Genomic DNA, 10403 nt, shown 5'->3' on the forward strand with positions numbered 1-10403 from the left:
TTTTTACCTGGCAGTTTTCTCCTGCACTTTTGAGCTTCCAGCTCGGTCAGAATCAGGGATGGGATCCTGGCACCATGAACCTTCATTAGCAACTTCCCAGAGATTTGTCCCCTATTTTATATCCCCTCTCCCCTCTCCCCCCTCCCCCCAATTCTAGTTATTGCAGTGATGGTCCCAAGCTGGGGGCCATGCACCAGGACTCCTTCCAGAAACCTGCAATTATGGGCTCTGAATTTGGCTGCTAGATGTTTTCCGTGAGAGCTGACAATGTGACTCCCTTCCACTCCCCTGCCCCTCCGCAGTATCTTCAGCCTATTTGGAAGCGAAAGACCAGGCCTAGAGAGCAGGGTCAGTGCTTCCATTAGGAAAAACTAGGCAATTGCCTAGAGTGCCAAGATTTTGAGGGTGGCAAAATCCTGTCAGTGTGAGGTCTAGAGGGGTGCTGTACCAGAGCTAATACGGTCAAAAAAGGGAGCGTTGTGCTGGAGCCAATGCCACAAGTTGCTAAATTGGATTGGGGGGAAGGGGATGAATAACCAAAGGTTCACCTCAGGTGTCAAATATGCTTCCACTGGCCCTGCTAGAGAGTGGACCAAGGACCTTCCATTTGGCGGTGTACAGCCCTTCTACTGAGCCTTTTTTTGTTTAATCTTTAGCCTTTTACCCACATCATACTGGTCTCTTTCCTCTGCTTTCATCTTCTGACTTCTCCTGACTCCTTCCCTGATACTTTTCTTTCTTTTGCCAGTTCTCCCTTCCCCTTCCATGCCACTTTTCCCTATTTCTTCTCTCTGCTTCTTCTATTTGTCACCACGTCAAACCTCTCATGATTTTGCATCTTATCTATTTTTATCTCTTTTTCCTCTATCATCGTTGTATTCCTCCACCAAACCATCACAGATGTACTTCTCTGACCTGTCACTCCCACTCAGCCAGTCTTCCATCTCTCTATTTCCCTTGTGCTCTCTTCAGCTCCATCCTCTCCCTTGTTATGCCCTTCTACCTTCTCCCTTTCTGTATGAATTGTCATTTTATTTCCTTTTTGCTCCCTCTTCATTCACATTCTTAGATCATTCTCATCCTCATTCCTTTCCCATGCTCCATCTGTTCATTTCTACCTTCTATTTTCTCTTCCTGTGACCTCCCTTCTGCCTCATTCTCCCTTCCCTGTGGCTCCCCTTCCTTTTCCTCTTCCTCTTCCCCCCTTTCCCCTCCATCCTTACTCAAGACCCCTGTGTTCACCCTCTCTCTTATGGGCCCTTCTTTGTTTCTTCCCCTCCTTCCAGTGTGGCCATTCTTTTCCCACCTTTCCACCCTCACCTGAGGCCCCCCTCCCATCCCCTCTTACTCTGCTCTCCCACACTCCCTTGTTACTACTCTGTCCATTTCATTTCCTCCTTTGTCATCACCTCTCTCTTTCCCTCATGTCCATCACCTGCCCCTTTCCTCCCTCTTTCCCTCCCTTGTGACTCCTTGCTTTCTTATGTGGCTTCCCTCACCACCCCCTTCCATATGCCCCCTTCCTCCTAGGTTGTCAGGTTTTTCAGCACTTACAAGATCTACTGGCTCTGTAAACAAGCAGAGTAGTTTATTTATAAGACTATTATAATACAAACCAGAAGAAGGGGGATACTCCTAGGAAGTCTCTGAAGTTATTGGAATTTGGAAGTAGAGTAAAAGAAAAAAAGTAGAGAAAAAAAAAGGTTATGGTGGGATTAAAGCAGAAAAAGACTCAACAGGAGGGAAAAAGAGTGGAGTAGCAGCCTAGTGGCTTGGGTTCATACTCTGTCAGGTATCTCTAGGTGAGTGAATCATTAATAAGGAGATCCCCTACAGGTTACTCTCTCGCCTTAGAACCCGATGTCATATAAGTGAAACACATCATTGCTTCTTAGAGATAATGTATTAATGTGAGAGCAAAATTATTTATTATAAAAAAGAACTCAGAAATCAGATGAAAAGATATTCAGTAAAAGAATATGCTTATTTATTACATATGAGGAAACATCTTTAGATTAAGTCTTATCTTAGATACAGAAAGATAAAAGATGGTTATCTTGCCAATATGAGTTAATTGCCAGTCTGGTCTCAGACTGCTACCGGCCTAGAGCCATAAAGTTGGAAATAGCAGTATTGAGCCCTGATTTCACACAGTATTTATACTTTTCATTTGTTGATAATTTATGGTATTATGACTTGGAAATTTAGGTACCCAATACTTTGAAACTGAGAAAGTCATTTCTCAAAAATGAAGGTACTGTATTCACAGTAACTGAGAACATCATTTTCCAAGAAATTTATAACCCCAATACTCATGTAATTTATAACAGTCATTACTCAGAAATGTATTACCCCAATCCCAGAAATCTAAATACAATAGAATAGATATTGAAAGGTCATTTAGGTAGATAACTTGCAAGTTATCCATCTAAATGGTTCATACAGAATATTCAGCCTCTTAACTGGCTAAATTATAGCCAAATATGTTGTTATCTGGCTATAATTTATCCATATATAAAAGGGATGTTTTGGGGCATTCCAGGGAGGGGTCCCATTATCCACACAACTTAGCCAAATATCAGATATATCCAGCTAAGTTAGTCACATAACTTTAGACCCATATAACGTTAGACCTGCATATGCCTCTATTTATTTATTTTATTTATTTAAAAATGTTTATATACCGCTTTTACAATCCAAAAGAATTAATCAAAACGGTTTACAACCTAACATACATAATAAATAAACTTGACAAAATAAAACAAAATAAAACAAGTTAAAAGCTAACATAGTGCAGTATATAATCATATCCAACTATTTTTTCAAAGGATATTAGCAGAAGGTAAATATTATATGGTGTGAATGGATCTGAGAAGAGAGGACAGTTGAAGTGAATAAATGTTGACTTTATGAAGTAGTTAGGGTGTATGCTTTCTGAAATAAGTATGTTTTCAATAGTTTTTTGAACTGTTGTATTGATGAAGTAAGACGAATGTGGTCTGGGAGTGAATTCCATAAAACAGGACCTGCCACTGAAAATGCTCTTTTTCTGGTAAGTTCGAGTTTTGCTGATTTAACAGTAGGGATATCTAATAAGTTTTTTGAGAGAGATCTGAGATGTCTGGCAGGTTTATATATGCGAAGATTAGTACATAACCAAGTGGAAGAAGTATTGTAGATGAGAGAATGAATAATTGATAAGACTTTAAATTGAATTCGGTATTTAATTGGTAACCAATGAAGTGAAAGTAAAACTGGTGTAATGTGGGTACGGCGTGAAATACCAACTAGCACCCGAGCAGCGGAGTTTTGTATCATTTGTAATGGATACAAAACTGAATCAGGTAAACCTAAAAGTAAGGCGTTACAATAGTCCATACCTGAAAAGATTAACGATTGCAATACTGTACGATAATCTTTAAAGAAAAGAAAAGGCCGAATTCTTTTCAATAAATGTAATTTATAAAAAGATTTTTTTGTAATATTAGATATGTGATTAACCATAGAAAGATTGGAATTGATTGTGATACCTAAGCTAATAGATGAAGTACTAACCGGAATTGAAATACCTTTAAAATTTAGATGAGAAGGAGGACCTAAGGTAGATTCTGAAATAGATGAAAGATGTGTAATCATAGTTTTTGAAGGGTTCAGTTTTAACCGATTGTGTTATCATAGTAGCCTAGCAACAGAAGACGCGCCAACAGAAGCACCAGTCCCAGATCTTAGTAGGAGGCTACCATGATCCGGGAGAACAACTTCAAATAAAGGTATGGAGGGGGGAAGGCATTGTAGAAGGGACAGGTTCGGGATGGGAGTTGGGGAGATCTGGAGCTCATGAGGTGTTCTTGAAAAAAGTTAAAGGGGCAGTAGGAGCAGGGGGTAGGGGAGGGGGGAATCCTGGCCCAAATAAATGTTTTTTTTTAAACTGTGAAATGGACTGTTTTAGGGAGGGGGCAGCAAGTTCGGCCCCAAAGGGCCTTTGCAACTCAGGTGGGAGGGTAGGGCCTGTAGGCCCATGATGTGAGATTCTTTTTTTTTTTAAAACAGGAACAAAACTTAACTGGCTATATTCTTTTGAATATAGTCAGTTAAGTCTAAAGTTATCTGACTAACCATAGCCAAATAACTTTATATATAACTGGCAATATTAAAAAAACAATATCTGGTTATGTTTAAAGTTATCCAGCTGGTTAGTCAGTTATCCAGCTGGTTAGTCAGAATATTAATTGGAGATATTCAGTGGGACATTTCTCCCACTGAATATCCAGGACAAGTTATCCGGCCAACTGAATATGGATCCCAATAAGTCTTACATGCATTCATATCTGGATGAATGTCTAGCTTAGCCCTGTTATTCAGATATATGACTACAATCATATTATTATGTAAGGAAAAGAAAAGCTTATTTCTACATTGCAAGTAAAAGTATTATTTTATTTAGAATAAAAGCGTCTAATAGTGAAGTGTTGTAAGTATGGGCTTGTAAGCTATAAACTGATTTATTTTTAAAAGAGAAAACTAGTGTTTCATTATTTTTTTTCTCAACTTTCAGTTGTTAACAATGTATCTTATTTGGGCTTGGTCTGGGACTTCTGCCAAATCTAGGTTGCTTGCCTCTTGAGAAAATAGACAACTGTGTGATGAGGCAGATTATCTGTAAGAAATTTTTGTTTTTCTTGATGGGACATTTGCGTATATTTAAGATTTAAATGATAGCCCATATCAGAAGTTACTGTGTGTATTGCTCTATGCTTTATTTATTTATTTATTTATTTATTTATTTAATTTATTTAGAATCTTTTAATATACCGATGCTCAAGATAAATATCTTATTGTACCGGTTTACAGCATAACAGGGGATAACCAAACGAGTAGGAGGAAGTTACAAAAAACACGGTGTTGCAATTCGGGACAAGAGAGCAAGGAAGATTTGGCTAAACATAGTGTTAATATAGTGAAAACAATGAATAGATTATAAACTTAACTTGAGTAACCAAGTAGGAGATCAAACAACAGTCAGTTCTTCGGGGTGCATAAATCTATACGGGATTGACAGAGATGGTGTTAAGGGTTGGAAGGGAAATGACAAGGTCAGGGCGGGGGGGGGGGGGGGGGGGAGGGAGAAAGACCAGGCAGTGTGTGAGGGGGGAGGGGCTGTGAATCTATCAGGGTGGCTTGCCTAATAATAGGTTGGAGCCAGAGGGCAGCCAGATTTACTGAAGTTATAATGGAACAGAATAGAACTGACAGAGTAGAACTGACAGGGGATTATAAATGTATTAGGGGAAGGCTAGTTTGGAAAGCCATGTTTTCAGTTTCTTTCTGAAGGTGAAAGGGCATTGTTCCTTTTGAAGCTCTGGTGGCAATGAGTTCCATTGGGAGGGTCCGGCAATGGACAGTGCACGTTTCCTAATGGAGGGGTGAAGTGAGGATTTCATGGGGGGTTCGTGTAGAGATCCTTTATATGCCGCTCTGATCGGTCTTGCAGAGGAGTGAAGGTTGAGCGGAATTTTGAATTGGAGTGTAGATTGAAGGTAGATGGTTTTGTGGATAATGGTCATGGTCTTAAACAGGATTCTATAGTTGATGGGAAGCCAGTATAAGTTTTTGAGGATAGGGGTGATATGGTCTCTTCGCTTTGAATTGGTTAAGATCCGAGCTGCGGCATTCTGTATCATCTGTAATGGTTTAGTTGTGGAGGCAGGAAGGCCAAAGAGTAAAGCATTACAGTAGTCAATTTTTGAAAACAGTATGGCCTGGAGGACTGAGCGGTAATCATGATGGTGTAAGAGGGGTCTGAGCTGTTTTAGCACATGTAGCTTATAGAAGCATTCTTTTATGTTGTTGTTTATAAATTTTTTGAAATTCATTCGGGTGTCTAGAATAGCTCCTAGGTCTCTCACGTGGTTCACTGATGGGATGATGGGGTTGCTGACGAGGGGGTTGCAGTCATTGGGAGAGATGAAAAGGAGCTCAGTTTTGGACGTGTTGAGGACAAGGTTGAGGCTGGAGAGGAGATGGTTGATGGAGTGAAGACAACTGTTCCAGAAATTTAGGGTTTCGGCAATGGGAAGGGGCTTCTGGACACTGTTTGAGACCCTAGGGATACATCCTGTGTCACTAGTGATTAGAACAGCAGGCTGCAAACCAGGGAAGCCACGGTTTAAATCCCCACTGCTGCTACTTGTGACGTTGGATGTTGACCCTCTATTAACTCAGGTAAAATTTAGATTATAAACCCTCTGGGGATAGGGAAATACCTACCATTCCTTATATAATCCACTTTGAAAGTACCTGAAAAGCAAAATATAAATAAATAAAAAACTAATTTTTTAAGTGCTTTCATCTTCAAAGATGGACTGGAAGAGAAGAAAAATTAATGAATTAGTAGTTCTCACTTTTTTATAGCTCAAACTTTCCAGGGGGAATTTAACCTGACTCCCTAAGCTCCTGGTAACAATACAGATCTGAAAGCTACCAGATCAGAGTCCTATCAGAGGTGCAGAAACAGACAACTTTTAAAGTCTCAAACAAAAAGTAAACAAAGCTATGGTGAAAAGCAGTATTTTGCATGGCTGTATAACTGCTAGATTTCTTTGAATTTGTCTGGCTATCAGGAGTTGTTGTTTTGCAGTGACTGCTGCTGCTGCTCTTTGATGCCCCCAGAAGTTGCTACCCTGTGCAAATGTATGATTTGCATATTTTGTAGTGCTGGTCCTGTACAGCGCTCCAGTGTCAAGAATTCCAGCCTGTGGTTCCATGCATGGATGTCTCACTCAGTGCCTGCACACTGAATGCTGGGTAGCTGGACTGAGATCTTCAATTTGCCTCTCTCCAAATTTCGGCCCATTTAATAGTATCTGCAGCTGAAGTATTTTGCAGTAGCTTGGGTGGCTGCAACCTCATAGGTATCATCACTTTATAGATGTTATTCCTGAGAACTTCATCACTGCTGGGTGCTGTGCTGTGCTGTGTGCTATCTTACTGCTTTTGTATAGGAAGTTTATCATGATGTGTAAGTTTTCACACCCTGCAATATTTGTACTGAGAGGGTTTCATAGTAGTCAACTATTTATACTGCTATAGGAGGGTTAGCTAGTAACTTGAGGTGAGGACTTGGTGGTGGTGTAGGGTTTTGGGGCCAGTTTTACATGCAGAGTGAGACATAAGAACAGCACAGTAGACCTAGGTGAAGATTTGACATGATTTGGAGTGAGGAAAGTCACACAAAGATGAGATTTCTACAAAGTTCTCTCGCCCTAGCTTGATGAACTCTCTACCAGGGTACTATCAAAATACGGTGAGAGAAGATTGAAGTAATCTCATCGTAGTCTGACATTCCTTACTCCAAATCACATCAAATCTTCACTGAGCTCTACTGTTCTGTTCGTACGACTTACTCTGCATGTAAAACTGGCCCCAAAACCCTAGACCACCACCAAACCCTCACCTCGAGTTACTGGCTGGCCTTCTTATATAAATAGTTGACTACTATGAAACCCTCTCTCTCTCTCTCAGTACAAATATTGCAGGGTGTGAAAACTTTTACACGTCATGATAAACTTCCTATACAAAAGCAGTAAGATAGCAAGTGGTAACTCTGAAATTATCATATCCACACCCCTTATTGTGGGTGTTATTCATGCAAAAATTATTGCATTTTGATAAACCTAGACCTTTGTTTGCTCTGGGAACTCCATAGTCAGATTTTGTGGCAAAGGTGAGAAAAGGCAGCTGTATTATATAGAGGTTCTGTAGTATATTTTCATAAATTTGCATATGGTTTACATTATTTTTTTCTACATTTTACCATTTACAATCTATTCTAAAATTTCACTATGCCATTTAAAAAATAAACTTTCCAACCTGTGTTGTATGTGGTTTCTTTTTGTTCTTTTTCTGTGCCTTTTAGTTTTCCTTATCAGTGTTCACTTTTTTCTGTTTCTCTATAGTATTTTCCATTCCTGTTCTTTCGCTCTGTCTTCTCTCTCTCCTCATGTATTCCACACTCTCAGTACAACCTCACTCTCCCACCCTAAAGTGCTCCATTTCTCCTTTCTTTTCTCCCAATCTCTTCCTCATCTCCCTCCATCTCTCTCTTTACATCCCCTTCCTTCTAATTCTCATTCCCTCCTCTCCAGTTTCATCCTTCCTTCGTCTTCTCCAGCCTCCTCTGCCCTTCATATTCTCCACCTGTTTGGCCTTCTCTCCTCCCTCCCTTTACATTGTTTGACTGATTTCCAGATTACTCTTCCTTTACCTTGCCAAGATGACTTCTCCCCATCTCTTCTTTTCTCCCTCCCTCCCTCCCTTCCACTGTATTACCTGTATGACACTTTCCCTCTTCACCTTAAGTCTCTTCTTTCTCCTTGGCATAGTTCCAAGATAAGAAACAATCATCGCAAATAACACTGGGGTAGGGAGAGGCAATGGCAGCAGAGTAGGGAAAAGCAGCAGGAGCTGCTGTAGTGATGTTGGCTATTATGAAAGAGGTACAGTGGCCAGTCGGTGAGCAGCGTTGCTGGTGGGGGCCTGAGAAGCAGACAAATAGCGGCTTCTGTCTTTTTTGTGATTCTTTGGCCCAGGGATATTTCTGCAGCTGTGGAATCAAAGAATCAGGGGGCTGTATTCCTAATCTATCTGAAGAAAGGGCTTGGGTGGTCTTGAACGCTCATGTGCAGCAATCTTTCCATATTCCTTATTTTGGTCTAATGAAATGAACCACAGCTTGCAAGGAGCCATTTCCTCCAGGGCTAATCAGCACTACATTTATAACTCAGCATGCATATTCTAAGAAAGCAAGAATAGTTTTACAATTAAAATGGATCAAATAGCACCAATTCCCTGCTGTCTTGGATTCTTCAGGAAAAATGCAGTTGAAGTATCTGTAAATAAAGGTTATATTCTTCCCTACCTCAACATATTTGTCATTTATATTCCACATGCATTTGAAATTAATTGCTTTTATAAAACGTTGGAGTGAAGTAATCTATCTGCATAGTCTAGAACTGCTTAGCTTTGTGATGTCCAGGATTAAGAAGAGACGTGCAATTAATGGCTCATAACGTCCAGTCTTGCTTTTGCACAAAAGCTTTTTTTCATTTGCGGTGCTTCTGGTTTCTATCCTCGATGTTCTTTCTTCAACTGCTGGCAGGAATGAGAATTCCCAAGCATGGCGACAGCATGAAAAATGTGAAACTAGTTTGGAAAGGTCTTTCTGGAACACACAGACGTTCTAGCTGTGTTCTTTGTCCCTCACTGTTTAGTTTACGAATAGGTGGACATGGTATGCCCATAATTCCTTTCACACAGGACACATACTAAATTGTACTCATTTGAAGTGTTTGAGCTATTTTATAACAGCTAACATTTAATAATGCACTTTTCTCAGAGAATTGGATTGCTTCAAGGGAAATACAAAGAGAGTATGTACAATGCAGAAACATTAATAACAACTACTTTAGTCAGAACTTTCTTGAATGGACTCATTGTCTAACATTATCTCTTTATGATGTGATGAGCCTTGAATTAAGCACAAATGTGGTCCTGACTGCCAATGAAAAACCATCGCTCTTAGTTGCTACAGGGATCTCCCACACACAGATTTTCAAGAGATACTTTTCTATAATAGTCTGTATAGAAAATAATAGCCTCAACGCAAAATGAGAGGCAAGTGGAGGACCAAAGAATTATCAACAGAAAAAAAATCCTCACCAATTGTAAGCAATATTTTTTTTTGAATATACAAATTGGTTTATTCCCAAGGAGGAAAAGACCTCGGACATTAAGTACGCACAAAAGAATACACTTTAGGCATACTGACTGGTGTAATCATTGGTCCCCACCTCCTCTACTTTTTAATCTTATTTTATCTGTAAAATTATCTTTATTCATGTGAAAATTTTTAATTGATCAATTTTTAATATTTTTTTGAAATTAAAAAATTGTAGCAAAATGCTTGTGTTTGTTTCTTTCTTACTGAAGAATCCAAATTCTACTTATTTGAAAAAGATCCGCACAACCAGGAATAGCAATGGGCGTGAGAAGCCACATCCTGCACCCAGATCCTGAATCTCCTGTGACAAAGAGAGAACAGCTGCATCAGTCACACTCCTGTGATTTTATCTTGCTGCCAATCCACATCATGCTATAAGACAGTAGAAGCTAAGCTATAGCTTGGCGTGAGCCTTAAAAAGCTATTTCCAAACCCCAAGTCCATGCCGCTTTTTACTGTAACACTATATGTACGCTATAGCAAGGGACAGAGCCAGAATCAGGAGACGTGGTCAATGGTAGCCGAGGTCAGAATCCAAGGATCAGTCCGAGGAGTAGTCAACGAGGCAAGGGTCAGGTTCCGGAGGTCAGACAAGGTCACAAGGCAGGCAAAGGTCAGGATCCAG

Source organism: Rhinatrema bivittatum, chromosome 5 (genome assembly GCF_901001135.1).
Source record: "Rhinatrema bivittatum chromosome 5, aRhiBiv1.1, whole genome shotgun sequence".
Lineage (NCBI taxonomy): Eukaryota > Metazoa > Chordata > Amphibia > Gymnophiona > Rhinatrematidae > Rhinatrema > Rhinatrema bivittatum.